Below are 19,428 nucleotides of genomic sequence, written 5' to 3' on the forward strand. Positions count from 1 at the left end.
CCGATGGCCAACAATCTTTGACACAGCAGTAAAGAATATTCAATGGAATAAAGACAGTCTCTTCAGCAAGTGGTGCTGGGAAAATTCGACAGCGACATGCATTAGAATGAACCTGGACCACTTTCTTACACCATACACAAAAATAAACTCAAGATGGATGAAAGACCTAAATATAAGACAGGAAGCCATCAAAATCCTCAAGGAGAAAGGAGGCAAAAATCTTTCTGACCTTGGCCACAGCAACTTCTTTCTCAAAACGTCTCCAGAGGCAAGGGAAACAAACACAAAAATGAGCTATTGGGTCTTCATCAAAATAAAAAGCTTCTGCACAGCAAAGGAAACAATCACAAAACTAAAAGGCAACCGGCAGAATGGGAGAAGATATTTGCAAACGACATATCAGATAAAGGGTTAGTATCCAAAGTCTATAAAGAACTTATCCAGTTCAACACCCAAAAACCAAAAAATCCAGTGAAGCAACGGACAAAAGACATGAATAGACACTTCTCCAAAGAAGACATCCAGATGGCCAACCAACACATGAAAAAATGCTCAACATCACTCATCATTGGGGAAGCACAAATCTAAACCACAATGAGATACCACTCACACCTGTCAGAATGGCTAACATTAACAACTCAGGGAACAACAGATGTTGGCAAGGATACAGAGAGAGAGGATCTCTTTTGTACTGCTGTGGGAATGCAAGCTGGTGCAGCCACTCTGGAAAACAGTATGGAGGTTCCTCAAAAGACTAAAAATAGAACTACCCTACGACCCAGCAATTGCACTACTAGGTATTGATCCAAGGGATACAGGGATGCTGTTTTGAAGGGGCACATGCACCCCCATGTTTATAGCAGCACTATAAGCAATAGCCAAAGTATGGAAAGAGCCAAATGTCCATCGATGGATGAATGGAAAGAAGATGTGGTACATATATACAATGGAGTATTACTTGGAAATCAAAAAGAATGAAATCTTGCCATTTGGAACTATGTGGATGGAACTGGAGGGTATTATGCTAAGCGAAATTAATCAGTCAGAGAAAGGCAAGTATCTTATGAGAATGCAGAAAACAGCCTTGAATCTGGTAGGCCTCTGGTTATATATACCTCCGCTAACAAGGCTTACCAAATACTCATTGCATAAACTGACAAATCAGTGAGTTTTAAAATTGAATCAACTATATGTATTTCTCTTTCTGCCCAAGAGGAGTTTCATTAAGTATGCAAACATCACACATGATGAATAAAAGATAATTTGGAGAAATTATTCTTCAGCAATCCTCAAATCCTAAAGCTTATTTTAATTTATTACACTAATTTTTGCTATACTTTTTTGGCATCAAGCTTTTTGAGCCTCAGAAAATATGGACAGCTAAGTTTTATTATGTGTGTATTTGAACCAGTTACTTTACAAACATCTATTTTCATTCTCATTCACCATCTTGCAAGGTAGGAAATTAGGATTATACATGAATTGCTTAAAATGAATTGGTTGAAATAAATTGGCTAAGAGATTAATTTGGTAAAAATCTAGATATAGATTTTTTTGGGTATATATCATTCATTTGGGTGTATCATTAAGCAGTTTGGGTACTTTTTATGAGTTTTCATGCATTTTGTAGGTTTTTTTTTAATTTGGAGAGCACTCCAACATTATACATGCATTTTTACATTTTTGTCTAATCCAGATCATTGGTTTTCAAATATTTTATTTACTTTTACCCAATTCTGCCTGCTCTATTTCTCCAGCAATATTTTTTGTGAGTTAAAAAATTTTATGTCCAATTCTAAGTGAACTGATTGAAAGTATCTGATCAGTAATTCATATATTGATGATGTCTATGCATCCCAAAATGATTTTCTTTTTTCTTCTTTTTTTTAATGTTTACTTATTTTTGAGAGATAGAGAATGACTGGGGGAGGGGCAGAGAGAGAGTGAGACATAGAAGCTGAAGCAGGTTCCAGGCTCTGAGCTGTCAGCACAGAGCCTGACACAGGGCTTGAACTCACGAACAGTGAAATTATGACCTGAGCCAAAGTCGGACACTAAACTGACTGAGCCACTCAGGCACCCCATGATTTTCTTATTTTAGTTAGATTTTTAATTTTTAATTAATTTTCCTTACATATTGTACCACTTTCTAAGTATTTTGCTTTACAAATAATTTAAACACATTTTCCGGCCATTATGCCAACTTTGCCTTTTTAGAAACTAAAACATTCAAGGACCTGCACCATCTAGATGTATAGTAATAATCTTGAGAAAAAGGCACAACAAGGCCTACCAGAATGCTCAAATAGTAAGAAATAGTCTAAACAAATATTCCTTAGCTTTTTATTTCACATTCCGGTTTTAAAAGTAACCCATGAGTGACCTCAGTAATACCTAGCAAAAATTGTGCAAAACTATAAAAATTTTTTAAAATGTTCAGAAATACTGGCTAAAGAGGCAAAAATGGACACTATTTTTATTGCTTTTTTAAAATTTTGCTTTTATTAATTTTGTCTTTATTGTTCTATTAGCTTTGTCTTTTATTTCTAACTTCATTTCCATAAATGACTGAAAATAAATTAGAAACATAAGGAATCTCTAAAGCAGAGAAAGCATTAGAGCACATTGAAAGTTGCTAAATCATCCTAGAAGTCACAAAGTAAAGATTCTAAAACAAACATTCTTTTAAAAATGCTTTCAGGGGCGCCTGGGTGGCGCAGTCGGTTAAGCGTCCGACTTCAGCCAGGTCACGATCTCGCGGTCCGTGAGTTCGAGCCCCGCGTGAGGCTCTGGGCCGATGGCTCGGAGCCTGGAGCCTGTTTCCGATTCTGTGTCTCCCTCTCTCTCTGCCCCTCCCCCGTTCATGCTCTGTCTCTCTCTGTCCCAAAAATAAATAAAAAACGTTGAAAAAAAAAAAATTAAAAATGCTTTCAAAGTACACTAAACATTACAAACAACTGATAATTGAACAAAGGCAGAAAATACCAATGTTCAGCCAGTTAATTATTTTGACATATTAATTGGCAAGTAAGTAATCCGTTTCTGTTGCTTTTGTTATTGTCAGGTTACAGATGAGGAAACTGACGATGGGAGAGGTTACATAACTTGTCACTTGGCAGAGAGTTAGTAAGAACGAGCCCGGATATGAATCCATTGACTCTTGTTGACACAGCTATCCCTCACTGGGTTTATCTCCTGGCTCTGTTTCTTCCCTGCTTGGTACTGTTAATACCTGATTCCAGAGGGCTTATCAAGAGAAAGTAAAGGGGGGGAAATCTCATGCCTAAGTATTTCATTTCCCTTTGAGTTTTAAAAATAGCTTGATGTGGTGGGAAATTGGAATCAGTGGTTAATAATGAAACTTTGAGATTTTACATAAATTTCATGTATACCTTACATATTCCTGGTCCTAAATCATTAAGATTTGACTATTGTGGAAAATATGACCCCCAAAGCCATACCTTTCTTTGTGGTCAAGGCCAGGCACGAGAAAAGAAGTGTTATCTGGGATAAGTGTCTTCTTTATACCCGATTCCAAAGTGGAATAGGGATTTCTTTCCAAAAATGCTAAGCTGCATCCAAGTTTCTTGGACCTCCTCTTGATTTATCAAATCAGAAAGATTTTTTAAAATCAGCAATGTATTTTAATTGAAACCAGCTCGTTTCCCTAATGTTCTAGCTGTGTGAAGGTTATAAATACAAAACATAGTACATATTTGGCACAATGGCACCTGCTTGATAGAGAGAGGAAGACACTGGCTAACATAGCAAATCCAGATATAAATAGACAAATAAAAACTGAAATATCTTTAAATAAAGTAAGTTAGATTTGTGGCTTATTTCAATCTTTTTCCCTCTTTTAAAATATTAAATATGTGTTTGTTCATAATGCTAGTAAACAAACCTCATTTGAAAATTCATATTTGGCTAATTTATCTTTTTTCTTCAGAAATACCATTTAGAAACATTTAAAAGGAGGGGTGTAAGGGAATGAGTGAATGTCAATCATTATGTCTTACAACAGTCTTGTGAACAGAGGATTGTTCTACCCATATTATAGATGGGATGGAAAAGTGGAGGCTCAAAGGAATGAAGTACTTAGCTCAAGGTCACACAGATAGTAAGTGCTGGAACAAACTTTGAGGCCAGGTCTGCGATCCCAAAGCCCCGGTTCTATTTAGCATGCAGCACCATCTCCCAAGGAAGGAAAGATTAATTCTCAAACACCTTAAGGTCTCTGAAAAATTAACTCAAGGGGAAACTCATGTTAAAAACAAAGAATGGGGGCGCCTGGGTGGCTCAGTCGGTTGAGCACCGACTTCGGCTCAGGTCACGATCTCGCAGTCCGTGAGTTCGAGCCCCGCATCGGGCCCCTGTGCTGACAGCTCAGAGCCCGGAGCCTGTTTTGGATTCTGTGTCTCCCTCTCTCTGACCCTCCCCCATTCATGCTCTGTCTCTCTCTGTCTCAAAAATAAATAAACGTTAAAAAAAAATTAAAAAAAAAAACAAAGAATGAAGACTAAAGTTCACTTCATCTCTCTGTGAATGCAGTGATCTTATCAAATGCATCAGTCTTTCCTTCAGATGATCCCCCCCTAAGTGGGAGGAAACCTAGGAACCCAGTCTACTTCCCCTTTTGGAAGACCATCTCAATTGTATTGATTGGATACTGCATTACACTTTGGTCACCTTTTCAAAAGTTAAACAAACATTGACATGTCCCACTAATTGCCTCTCCTATCCAGTACACAGGAGGAAATACTGAGTGTGGATCTTCTTACAGCTTCTCTTTGCCTGATTCTGGCAGCTTCCCTCTCCAGTCCTAATTCTCAGAGAGAAAATGCAGTGCATCTCGGTTGGGGGAGTTCATAAGAATTGTCCAGTAGCTTTTCTTTCCTTGTTTGCTGTGCATTTCAAACCAGACACGTATCAATTCAGATTTCTGTGCCAAAGAATTGGTTTGGGGGAAAAAAAGTCATTTCTTGCTTTATCTGTGGGCAATTTTCAGGAGTCATTCTTAAGATGGGTACAAAACAACTTGAAAGGGACATTTATCTTAACAGAGAAAGAAAAAAGGGCAAACAGAAAACCAGGATTCATCTCACAAGATAGCACTGGTTTTATTTTTCAAGTCACACAGGTTTAATAAAGAATGACAGAAACTGTCAAGGGCTATGAGCTTGAGAGGAGATCTAGCATTTGTTTTGTTGTTGTTGTTGTTGTTGTTGTTGTTGTTGTTTTTACTTTTTTTAACTAGTGAGAGTACTTATTGCACTGCTATTTTGGGCTGACCAGGGTCTATAGGAGAAGCCATTCCCTCCCACTGTAACCCTGTCCCTCTCATGGCATATTACTCTTGGGGAACCCCCTTAGAACTCAGGCATTAACTGGATCAGTCCTTCAAATCATCCTAACCATGAGCAGATTCTGATTCACTTAGCTTAACTATAATACTGTTACATTTTAGAGAATAAAGAATCCCCTGTAAGTATTAAAAATGCACATTTATATGCTGATTCCTTTTGTAAAATCAATCAGATTTAGCTCTGAAACATAACTCAAAGACAGTTAAATTCTAAAGGAGAAGGTATTGAATATGATATTCAGGATCAAGGAAAAATGCTTATTCCCCACCCCTTGCCCCCCGAATGAGTTATATATTAACATGATTATGGAAATTTTTGCAGGCATCATATATCACTGTTATTTATAAAATCAATATAAGTCCTAATACCATAATAAAAATTAATAAATAATTTTTAAATCCACACATTTATCAAAAATATAGAGCTTCATACTGAATTTACTAGAGACTCCTGCTTTAAAGTACTCTCTTCTAGTGTGTAAGATCACAGTGCATGAACTATAGTTCAACAAATTTTTATTTTAGAAAATGTGGTCCCTCTATATAGAATAACAGCTGAAACTCTCTAAGCAGCTGTGGGACCACAGGTTTCCCAAGAAGGCAAAATGCTGTTCACCCAGATATGAACCAAGAGAAGCCAACCTAGAGAATGAAGACAGGAATGCAGTCCTTGCCCCTACATCCACCATGCCTGGAGTGGATTTCCATGTTGAAGGTCAGGCATGAGGCTCAGAGCACAGGCAGCAGATACATGAAAGAGGCCACACATAGTGTGTGGTGGGGTTCACGGGAAACTACTGCCAGGCAGAGAGGATGGCTGAAAAGAGTTATCCACATAAAGATGTAGATTCATATAAAGATGTGAACTTATAGAAAAATAGCCAACCCCTCATTTGCATATATCATGTAGCCTTCTGTTCACCTCACCTGGCTGGGAAATGGGACACCCGACCCGCTTCTCTATGACATCAGTTCATAGATGGCACCGTCTAGTTGTAACCTCACATGGTAGGAGGGGGAATGAAGCTTTCTCAGGCCTCTTTTATAAAGGCACAAATCCTAGGGCCCTCAACACCTAGTCATTTCCCAAAAGCCCCACCTCCTAATACCATCACCTTCAGGGTTAGGCTTCAACAAATGGATTTTAGGGGGATACAAACATTCAGATCATAGCACTCCTCTTCTATCTAATTAACAACCAACAGAACAGGGACCATAGCAAACATATCAATGAAGTGACCCTCACCTTGTTTTGTCAGTGATAATATCTGTAATACCTTTCAAAATCTATTAAGAGGATGTTGTAAACAAACTAAACATATTTGTCATTAATCAAAAATAGGTTAAATGTTAGTTGTGGGAATGAAGATCACCTTTTGAACTCTGACTTTGGGATCAACAACAAGAATTCATAAGGGAATAGATGCCCAAATGCCTTCTTTTTTGCCATATCCAGAGTATAATGAGATCTCTAGCAGGCTTCTAAGGTCCAGGAAGCCATGGGTGCTCCTGTCTTCCCAGTTCTCAGAAATGACCACTCCTATAGGAAAACCTCAGAAACATTTTCTAGACTCTAAGGTTTTCTTGGAAATCACAAGTTGGGTTTTCCAAAATTGGAGATAGTTACGAGCAGTGAGACAAGCTTAACAGAAAAAAGATTTCCCAAGGAGACCCACTGAGGAAAAGCATAAGGAGAATTTTGAGGTGTCCTGGGTACAACAAGGCCAAATGAAGGCCAAAACCTGCATAGAATTTCAATGCTCTAGCAAAGGATCTGTATCACTAATCGTTACTTTTGCCCCAGGCTCCTACATGGCTCTGCGCAGCACTGTAACTCATCTCATCTTTGTTGAAGTTTTTGATATGTTGTTCATCATGGATTTTTTGTATGAACTTTGATTTTTTAAAATATTGTATTGAAATATTATTTATCTTAATTACCAAGTTTTTTTTTTTACTCCCTCCTATATTTTTTACCCAGTCAAGTGCCTCACTCACCTGGTCCTGCTCTTATCACCCTTTACAGAAAGTTTGTCAACCCTTAGCTACAATGTGGAGAAGTTGAACACAGTTGTCTTTCTAGTGAGAAATAAAAGGAAAGGCAGAGAAAGATGAAAGCAGAGTGTGTGTCTTGTTATCAGCATGATATTGTGGTTAAGACTGTCAGCTGAGCCAAACGGAAGGGCTAACAAGTCCCCTCCCCTCTCAGCTCTGTAGCCATCTACTTGGTTTTAGCCCTCATTGGAAAACAAGCAACAGGCATAGTGCAACACATGATCAAGTACTTGTGGGAATAGCCCACAACATATTCAAGTGCAGTGCTATCAGACACAACACAGCTAACGCCTCTTAAGCAAACCTGATGTACTAACCCTACCGCAAGATCTATCGTATTCCATTGAATTTCCTTGAGCATCTAGAGGCAGGGATATGCTTGTTTATCTGTTTACATATTAAAGGTACTAAACTATTGCTTTAAGAATGAATGAATGAATGAATGAATGAATGAATGGGTGGGTGAGTCACAAGCTCTATAGACAGTGGCCTGGTCTGGGCACAGATCCCATTTTGTGTGACCTTCGGTGACTCTCTGAAGTTCAGTTTCCTCATCTGTAAAATGGAGATGAGAACGATAACTATTTCACAAGGTTTAGGAGAGGATCAAATGATAAAATGTTCCTAAAAGTGTTTCATAAACTGTAAGAATTTAATTTAACAAAAGATTGTATTGGTTTAAGTGATAACTGAGAAAAATGTTGAGTGCTCTGGAGGGTATTTTTGGAGAAGGAGAAACTCTTTGGAGCCAAAATAAAAACAGTAAGGGAAGGTCATGAATCATTAAGGGAGGTGAGTGTCTGCTACTGTCTATGGAAAACAGAAATCAAAACATAATTCCCTGAAAACAGAAAAATGAAGCTTTCAAGTATTGAAAAAAATCATGGCAACAGACTATGGTCATCATTCCTGCATAATGTGAATATGTTTCAGATTATAGATCTAGTTTACTTAGGGCATAGTCAGAATCCCCCAAAGCCGTCATTTTCTATTTTGAATGCTTTTCCGAATATGTAATATTCAAAATAAATGGTTAGATGCCACACACACAAAAAAAAGAGAGCGCTCATGTTTTTAATAGCTTGTGAAATGCAGCCATGAGCCTGCTGGTTGGGGTTGAAAGGAAGTAGCCCATAAACAACTCCATCAAGCGTGACAGAGCATGTTTGAGCTAAGTTTCACACAAAGGAAATTCCTCCATAGTTCCAAGTGCCTGGGTCCCTCAAACAAGATCACATCCTACTGGTAGAGACGTAAGGCCTTTCAAGAAAGCCACAATGATACCTTGCAGTCATGCTCTGAGGGCTAAAGAGGTATGAAGTTTAAGCTTTATAAGAAATGTGGGATCTATTTATTGCTCACCTCTGAAATGGTTTGATAAAATCTTTCCTAACAGTCTTAGAAGGTTAGGGTTTGAATGAAAGCTTACTGTGGAAGGGGAAAATTTCAATTTAACTTTACTTTGGATCAACTGAATGTGCATAAGAAAAGACGTACGTTTTAGAGAGGGAAGGGGGTATAATTTTTTAGATTCCTTCTTCTGGTACTTAGAATTACCTCTCAAAGCAGTTACAGAATCAACTCAAATAAGGTAGTAGATTCCGTCATGTGATCTAACGAAATACAGTCAAGTAGGCAGAGAGAACTAAAAGCTAAAATCTGTGTTCTAGTCTTCATCCATCTAGTCATTTGCTATATGAGAGTGTGTAAGTCTTCCAGGATCTCTTCATCTTAGCCATCACCTTGAATAAGTGGGAGCCATGGTTCTCATCCTCTGGAGTGATTCAACCTGGCTGATTATCAACTTATAGCTCTTCTCTACCCTCTAAAATGAATGGGAGCAACTTGTCCCTCTATGTGACTCCACCCTCTAGCTGCTATTGATTGGTCCAATGAAATCCAAGCCAGGGAAATCAGTTTGTGCAAAATTTGGATCAGATCTAAGAGACAGTGATCTTCTGCCACCTGGACAGCTAAACAGGGAAGACTATTCTGCAAGAAAGAGGAAATAAGTATCCAGGAGAAGCAGAGAAGAGAGGCCAAGAAGGCAGGGACTTGGCAGTTCTCAGTGCTCCAACTGCAAAGTCTCTTCCTGAAGGCCAGCTGCCTCCCAGTCTTCAGAGTGCATGGTGTTCCTCAATCACGAAATTAATAAAATCACATGGTTTGAACATGAGCAGCTTAGTTCAGGTTGAGTTTCTATAATTGCAGCCTAAAGAGCCTCTGTTTGCTGAGTAAATCAGATTTATAGATTTGAAGACTAAATGAATCACAGAGAACATCTGACCCCATTCCTTCAGCCTACAGATGTAGAACCAGAGAAGTTAAGTGACCTTTTCAAAACCTCTTTGTCTGTAGTGGAAGATTCATGGATACTTTCTGTTATAGCCACAACATCTTAGGCATAAGTCTTAGGGCTTTAAATTTTTATCTCTAATCCTCTCCCTGCGGATAACTCGTGTTTCAGTGGGAAAGAGTATGCTCGAAGAAACCTGATTTAGGAATTTAAGAGGTTAGGACACAAATCCTATGCTACAAGTCCAGATACCACAGGGAGATGTATGCTATGTTGGGAAAACATGGTTTGGGCATCAGACTCCTGGGTTCAAGCCCAGTTCTACCACTTATTGGCCAGGTGACTTTGGCAAGTTAGTTACACTCCTCTGAACTACAGTTTTTTCCTGTGAAGACGGAGATGACAATAGCTATGTAATAATGTTGATACAGAATGAAATGAAATCACATCTATAAAATGCCTGAGATGCCACAACATAAAGTTGGCTATTCCTTTTATTAAAGGGCAGACCGTCCTAGGAGACAGAGGAGAAAAGGGCCACTCATAAGATCTTTCAGCCTCATTGGTTCCTTTAGCCACAATACCTTCTGCCAAGTCTGAGAGGAACAACACCTGCCCCAGTGGTGAGAGAAGAAAGCAGACTCATTAGAGATTAGGGAGAGCTTAAAAAGCCACCTGGCGAGGTATTCACAAAACTCCCAACTGCTCCAAATAGACATGTGTCAAAATGGGTTTAGTGCTTTTAAACTGTTCTTTTTCTGATTTCTACCTCCAGATGACTAGGGCACTCGTTCACACCCCGGAGCCAAATACTTTTCACAAAGATGTTCAGAAATACTCCTCTTACTTCATAGCATTGATATTTTAACTATTTGAGAAATTTACTTCTCAATTTGCCCATCCCTGCTCCTTGGGTCTTCATTTCTAACATCAAACAAAAGCTCTCAGGCACTCTTTTTCTCCCTGACATGGACAGAGAAAGTAATTTAGCAAAGTGGATATTTATTTAAGTGACTGGCCGTTGATTTAAACACTAGTGATAAATTTGTGGATCTTGCTCTAAAGACTGTTATTCTTGGTAATGTAATTGTCATGGATCATAACTATAAGACAAAGTATAGCTTCAGTCATCCTGCTTGTTGCAAGAGGATGGAATGTCAAGTGATGTTTTGACTATGGGCATTTCCTGGAGAAGAGAGAACAATAGACCCTTCTCAATATAGGATTAAACACATATGAAAACATGTCTTGAAATCTGGTGGAAGCATGGATCTATTAAGGAGTCACAGAACTATGTTTCTTTCTTCCCTCTCTTTCAATGGCACTAACCAGCATTCAGTTCATGACATTCAAGGGCACCCACTGCCTCCTGGAATAGCTTTGCTTTTCGTTTTGCTCCATGAACCCATCACATTTTCTGACCTCTGTGCCTTTGCATGTGCTCTTTCTCCCCTTCAAAATCCCATTCTCTTCTCATTTACTTCACCAAAACTTACCTGATTATTCTTCATTCGTCAAGAATCAGCTCAACACTCACTTTTCAGAAAGTTTCCTTGAGGGTCCCAAACGAGATGGGGATCTCTACTCTGTGTTTGCAAACCTGTGCTTCATAATCCCCACATGCTTATAGTGGATGCACAGGTTTGTCCTCCCTGTGAGTGTGCATTCCTTAATGTAGGGTCCAGGATTCATTCATCTCTGTACAATAGATGCTCAATAGATATTGTTGAATGAATGACTGAATCAGTTCACAAATCAATGAATAAGTGGCCTTTGTGCCAGAAAGAAATGAAGACAGTATTTCTTGCAACTTATACAAACTGGGAATTTTATGTCCAGCTGAAAGTGTTAACTGGATTTATGTAGGCCAGAGTAATTGCATAATAGAAAAAAATTCATCTTTACAGTTTGGAAAACAGTTTGTTTTAGAAACCATCTGAGATTACAGATCATATTTTCCACATTCTCTTTTTATTTTTTATTCCCAAACTATTTTTAGAAAAACAAGGTATTAATTGCTACAGAATTTATTTACTTCTGATCATAATCTGTCCCCCTCCAACAGAATGCTTAGTCTTTACTTGGTAGGCATGAAAGAAAATTACAATATCCTCCTATATATAGAAAATATGTCAAATGGGTAATAAACCATAGAAGCAAAGAGGAAAAATATTAAATTGTAGTAATAAAGGTCTTATTTCTATTCCTGTATCTGACACAATGGGGAAAGCAAAAAAGAATCCTAGTATTCATATGATACATATGTGTTCATAGGGTTGTTTTGTAAGAGCTTATCCTAAATCTCCCTGTATAAGAAGCTCTGATTACACAGGCTGATAAACATGAAGGAACAGCATGCTATCAAAATGGAAACCAACTTGAAAGCATTTAAATACTGTACATGGAAATTACCCAGATTAGCCCATAATGATCACTGTATAGTCCTTTGGCAAGAAGAAAAATTAGAAAGTAGATTACCAGTTTTCTTAGCAACAGATCTGCTGATAAATCCTGCAGTTCAGGCTCATAAGAAAAGCTTCCTGGGGCACCTGGATGGCTCAGTTGGTTAAGCATTGACTCTTGATTTAGGCTTAGGTCATGATCTTGGAGTTCATGGGATAGTGTGGAGCCTGCTTGGGATTCTCTCAATCTCTCTCTCTCTCTCTCTCTCTCTCTCTCTGCCCCTCCCCTGCTCTCTTTCTTTTCTATAAAAATAAACTTAAGAAAAAGAAAGCAAGAAAGCAAGAAAGCAAGGCTTCCTGTCTCCATGGTATACTAGGCTAGCCAGGTAGCTTCTTTCTCTGAGTCTCTACTATAGTTAGGAATCCATCTGAACCATTCCACACTAAGACAACCTTCCTTGCTCATTAAATGCTCACTAATGTTCATTAAAAACTGGCTTGGTATTTAAATGAAAATGCAAATAACAGCAATCTAACTTTGTGCCCAGCACTGTATTAAACACATTCCTCAAAAAAGTTTTGAGTCCCCTATTATTATTATCCCCATTTTACAGATGGGGAAATTGAGACTTGGATTGGCCAATTTGATTATTTTTGGAGTTAGGGTATGATTGACCCAGACTGAACCCAGGCTGTCTAATTTCCAGGCACATTTTCTTATCCACTGCATTTGGCTGGTCTCCATGGTCTCCACACTTGATCTATAAGAACACAGGAAAAAGCCAGCACTACTCCTGTATGAAAATTCGTTGAATTAAGACTGTTCCTAAGGCACTTCTCTCCTCATGGATGAAGAATCACAGGCTTTTAATTCTTCTTCTTCTCCTTCTCCTTCTCCTTCTCCTTGTCCTTCTCCTTCTCCTTCTTCTTCTTTTTGAGACAGGGCACAAGTGAGCAAGGGGCAGAAAGAGAGAGAGAGAGAGAGAGAGAGAGAGAGAGAGGGAGAGAGAGAGTCCTACAAGGGGCAGAGAGAGAGAAAGAGAGGGAGCGAAGAGAGAGAGAGAGAGAGAAGCAGGACTCACCTGAAGCGGGGCTCAAGCTCATGAACCATGAGATAATGACCTGGGCTGAAATCAGATACCAACTGAGCCACCCAAGCACCCTAATTTTTTTAAGGTTTGTTTATTTATTTTGAGAGAGAGGGAGAGAGAGAGAGAGAGAGAGAGAGCATAAGCAGGGGAGGGGCAGAGAGAAAGGGAAAAAAGAGAATCCCAAGCGGGCTCTGTGCTATCATGTGCGGCTTGATCTCATGAACAGTGAGATCACGATGTGGGCCAAAATTGAGTCAGATGTTTATCCCATTGAGTGACCCAGGTGCCCCAGGCCTTTAATGTTTCTTAATTCAGATGATTTTTTTTAATTTTTTTTTAACGTTTATTTATTTTTGAGACAGAGAGAGACAGAGCATGAACGGGGGAGGGGCAGAGAGAGAGGGAGACACAGAATCCGAAGCAGGCTCCAGGCTCTGAGCCATCAGCCCAGAGCCCGACGCGGGGCTCGAACTCACGGACCGCGAGATCGTGACCTGAGCCAAAGTCGGACGCCTAGCCGACTGAGCCACCCAGGTGCCCCAATTCAGATGATTTTCAAGTTACTACCACCACCATCACCACCATCATCATCATCATGGTTGTCATCAGAACTACCATTTACTAAGCCTGCACTATGCGCCAGGTCCTTGATTACACAGCCACACACACACACACACACACACACACACACACACACACAAAACCCACAATGCACAACTATCCACACTCGATGAATGCAAACAGAATGCTCAGTGAGATGAACTAACTTACCCACGACCTGATTTCCAGTAAGCTCGCAAAACCAGGATTCTAATCTGACTGTGCAACACTCCTGCCCCAGCTCTCCTCGCAATTCCTTGCCACACTCCCATTGTTGGTCCCTTGACTTCTTGGTATCTGAGATCCTCACAGCCCCTCTTCAGTCACAGAAATTAGTACTGGACCCTCAGAGTATGACAGAAAGAGAATAAGCCTGTGTGACAGCATCATGTTTTAAAGGACTGTCTTCATGGCTGACACAGAGTTAAGTCTTCCTCCACTGTGCACTTCCCCTCATTTCTTTATCTGATACATTGTGGGACAGTGTGGAAGGGGGATAACTTGATCTAGGACAGCCAGTCAAATTCCTTCTGTTTAAAGGAACTGGACAGGAAGGGACTATAGAATACCCAGTTAAGACACTTTCTTTTGGAAGGTCCCTCATAAAGCTACAGGAAATTTCCAAAATCCTTTCTGATTCAAAGTGTTTGGCAAGTTACTTAAAACTTTTTCTTCCTTAGTTTTCAGAAGAAACCTTGGGGCAATGTGGTGAAGTTACGTGGCTTTGGGGGCAGTGTCACTCTCCAAGCTCCATTTGGAAGGGCAAGAGGGACCATGAGGGAGTTGAAAGGGGTGGAGGACAGGGGAATGTCTTGAAATGGATTTGCAGGGTTTGTACAACTTTATTATGTGCAATTTTCACCCTTTTATTATAATTAGTTAATTCTGAATAGTAGCTTGAGGTGATACTAAGAAGCTAATGAAGGCCTTAAAGCCGTACCATGGCAGTACCTTCCTTAGTCAGGGCTATCCTTTGTGAGCCTCTGCTCCTCACCCGTAAAATGGAGAGAAGAACAGTTAGGACGAGTTCTATACCAGACCCTGGTTTGGAGGACAGATGACACTTTACATTTACTAAATATTTATACCCCACTGAGGCCCAGAAAGGACTGAAGTGGCTCACAATGAAAGACAAGTGCACAAGAGGTCTGTGGAGCCGTTAAAGCAGGGTGAAAGACAAAATTCCAGAAAAAGGGAGAGGGAACCATACCAAAGAGACTAGAACATGCTTCTCTCACTGTAGAATCACCTGGGGACCTTATTACAGTGTTGGTTCTGCTTTACTCGTTTTCTCAGGAGTAGAGCCTAGATTCTGCATTTCTAACAAACACCCTGTGAATCAAATGCAGCTGGCCAAGGGACCACACTTTATGTAGAAGTTTGGAGGAAGCTAATGTAAGAGCATAAAAATATTACTTTAGTGCCCAGGTAATTAAACTTTTTCGTGAAATGCAGTGTGGGTCCTAACATAAAAATGCATTCTAATATTTTTTTAATTTGCAGAAAACTCTGAGAGTATTGGTGTGGGTCAAACAGTCCCTTCCTCTAAAGACTGCTTTCGACACCTCTGCTTTTCCTTCCTCCCCCTCTGGGGCCTTCCAGACCTGACACTGCGAGCAGGAAATCTAATGTGCCCGACACATCTTTCTAAATGATTTCGAGGAAGAAGAAGCAGGCTGCACAGATACTGGAAATGCATGATGTAACCTTTTACATTCAGAGAAAAGGCTGTCCCTAATTCAAGCCATATTTTGCCCAGTGAAGTAGACATATTTAAAACTGGAAAACATCCAAAGAAAATATGGAATTCAATATTTTTCTGCAAGTCCTGGCCTTTGCCTTCTTGTGGCCTGATTACTTACCTGTGCCTGGCGTGGCCCTACCTCTTGCCTCACGCTGGACACCTCCCAGTTCTAATTCCAGTGAGGCATCTATTGGGGGAGAAATCTATAAAGCACTTAAAGGTTGTTGAGAGCTTCCAGGAGTCAGGTCTTGTGCTAAAAGATGTAATGGATTATCTCATCTAACCCACTATGAGGACTGTGCAGATCAGGATATTCATAAAGATGGAGCGTATTACAAGACCACACATCTACTAGATATCATAACAGGGATTCCAACTAAGGTCTCTCTAACTCAGGATTTCTCAAGTCTCAACACCATTGACACTTGGGAGCAGATAATTCTGTGTTATTGAGGGGTGTCCTGTGTGTTGTATGAATTAGCAGCATTCCTGGTCTCTACCTGCTTGATGCCATGAGCAGCCTCTCATTCCAGGTGTGATAACCAAAAACGTCTCTAGACGTTGTCAAATGTCCTCTGGGAAGCGAACTGCCCCTGGTTAAGACTGCTCCAACTCGAAGCCTGAGCACCCAATAAACAAGGATAGGCATTATTTTTCAACACTTTATATAAGGACCATCCCTGTCATGGGCTGAATTGTATCCCCCCACATTCTTATGTTGAAGTCCTAATCCTCATACCTCAGAATGTGAGTGTATTAGGAGACAGGGCCTTTGAAAGGGTGATTAAGTTAAGTGAACCCATTAGGATGGTTCCTCATCCAATTTGACTGGTGTTCTTTTAAGAGAGGGAATTTGGAACAGAGAGACACTAAAGATGCATGCACAGAGGAAAGACCGCGTGTGGACACAGAAGGCGGTGGCCATCTGCCAGCCGAGGAGAAGAAACTAACCCTGCCCACACTCTGATCTTAGAATCCCAGCCTCCAGATGTATGAGACAATAAATCTCAGTTGTGTAAGCCATCCAGTCTGTGGTGCTTTGTTATGGCAGCCCTGGAAAACTAACACAAGCTCCAAAGAGCCACACTGAGCTTTCTGTCCTTATTCTCCCATTGCATTTAGAACATACCATAGAAGGTTTCGGGAATCCAATCTAAGCCTAGCAAAATAAAAGGTTAACTCATGGACAATGTTGCTTATAATCCATGTTTCTTTTCACAGGCAGGGGCATAACCATTGTGAGAAAAATACTTTTGAACCTGCATTTGAACAATGCCATAGCAATTTGCTTTACACCTTTTGTGACTGCTTGCAATTTACGCCCTAACACTAACTCTCGTTTGTGCCCTAATCTTCATGTATCTCTATGGATAGTATACTTTCTAGAAACTATGAGTTGAATGGCAACATGGTATAATGTCGGGATAGCAAGGACATCTGTGATGTCCCTCCAAGTCCAGTCCCAGCTTATGGCAGACACTATAGTGATGCTCCCAAGACAAGGAGGCCTCAGAATCCTTCTTAACACTAGGCTTGAAGCAAGATAATCAAAATATCAGAGATAGCAGGAGAGATGAAACTTTGCTGTCCCAGAGGTAGTGCAGTATTCTCAACCTTGGCTATACAATGGAATCACTTGGAGAGCTTTTAAAAATATGAGTGCTCAGTCTCAACATTCTGATCAACTGGTCTGAGATAGAATCCAGGAATAAGTATTTTTTTCCAGTGACTCTAATGCATCACCAAGATTGAGAACACTGGCTGAGTGGAACAGAATGTCCAAGCTGGACCATAATCGCTATAGGGCTATGCACAAGGCTCTCAATTTCTTGGGGCCTCAGTTTTCTCACTTGTGAAATGGCCATCAGAACTCTTGATTGTCCTGTTTTACAGGGTCACTATGATTACATTAGTTAAGTTGAAAAACACATAAAATGCATGTATTATAAATTTTAAGTGCTGATATTAGCACCACAGACTCTCACCTCATCGACACCAATCCACTGTGCATCCTCAGGTGAGTAACTTCTCTCTGTAGGACTCTCAGTACAGACCCACATAAAATGAGGCAGTGTCTAAAGTCATCTTCGGGCCCAAATTACATGCTCTCGGCAGGGCAGTTTCATACATTGTATATAATAATGGCCATTTCTATTGAGATCTGATTTTCTCATTAAACTAGGATGTTGAAGGTTTAGATTCCTCCTCTTAATCATCAAGATGACATTAGGAATACAATTTAAATTACACTGCGCCCTGGAAAGTAATTTGATAATTTCAATTCAAGTACCTTACATGTTCATTTTTTATCCCAGTTATTCCAATTCTGGGAATCTATTTTAAAGAAAGAATCAAGATATAGGCAAAGATTTATGTACAAGGATATTCATTGCAACATCATTTATAGAAGTGGGAACACTAGGGGTGGGTGTAGATATGTTTACAAGAAAAAAATGCTTCTATGAATTATGGTGATCATAAGATAAAATGTCTTATAGTCATGAAAAAACACATTTTCAAAAATATCTGACAAGGAAAGTATGATAGATACAATAAATTAAAAAACATAAAAGAAGACAATGAGAAGGATAGAAAACTATGATATACTAATTAAATACAAACACATACACACACACATCCCACAGGAAATGACTAGAAAGAAACAAACCAAAACATTGATCAGTCATAGCAGTTGTGGTGTTTTTCAATGTTTTATTTTTCATTATCTTTTCTGTACTTTCTTAATGTTCTTCCATACACATGGGTTGCTTTTACCATCAGACAGGGAAAAGCATTATTTTAAAGAGCTACTGTGGGTTCAGATGTAGTAAAGACAATACCTTTGAGGAAACATCTGGTGAAGGGAAGGATATAAAGTGCTAATATCTTCCCAGCCAAGGAAACCTGTATCGTCCTTGAGAAGTGGAGCCCATGAGAAATCAGTGAGAGATCGGCCAGGACTTCAGGTGAAAACTGAAGGCTAGCCACTGGTACCTCCTGTCTCCAGCAGAACATTATTTGATTAGAAAAATGGCAAACTCTCACTGCTCAATGCTTGTGGGCTTTGCCCATCTTATCTGCAAAACAGACGTCGTACCTTTGCAGGGCACGGAGGAGAGAAAAAAGGATCCAACACAAAGCACCAAAGAGGAGACTTTACCATGAAACTAATGAAGCTGAGGCTTCAGGGCACCTCACTCCCCAGCCCCTTCCAAGACCAAGGAATGTGTTCACATGGTCATTGTTTCCCAACATTCACAGAAGTAAAATATTTTAACCACAGTTATGACAGCAGTTGATTCCACTTTGACTTCCCCTCTGTCACACTGATGCTCACATCAGGTGGCATTAGAATGGCTGTGACTTTTGAGGGATCCATTTAGTCAGACATTACTAGTCCCACACTTTTGACATTTAGGGCTGGGTAACTGTTCATGGTGAGAACTATTTTGTGCATTGAAGGATGTTTAGCAGTATCCCTGGTCTCTAGTACTGCCTTACCTCTTCAGTCATGACAATGAAAAATGAAATCACATGGCATTTGTCTTTCTCTGACTTATTCCATTTAGCGTAATACTCTCTAGCTCCACCCATATCATTGCAAATGGGAAGATTTTATTATTTTTTATGGCTGAGTAATATTCCATTGTATATAAATACCATATCTTCTTTATCCATTCATCAGTCGCTGGATACTTCAGCTGTTTCCATAATTTGGTTATCGTAGATAATGTTTCTATAAACACCAAGGTGTGTGTATTTCTTCGAATTAGTATTTTTGTATTCTTTGGGTAAATACTTAGAAGTGCAATTGCTGGATCACAGGGTAGTTCTGTTTTTAACTTTTTGAGGAACCTCTATGTTGTTTTCCAGGG

The sequence above is a fragment of the Neofelis nebulosa genome, chromosome 4 (assembly GCF_028018385.1).
Source record: "Neofelis nebulosa isolate mNeoNeb1 chromosome 4, mNeoNeb1.pri, whole genome shotgun sequence".
NCBI classification, from domain to species: domain Eukaryota; kingdom Metazoa; phylum Chordata; class Mammalia; order Carnivora; family Felidae; genus Neofelis; species Neofelis nebulosa.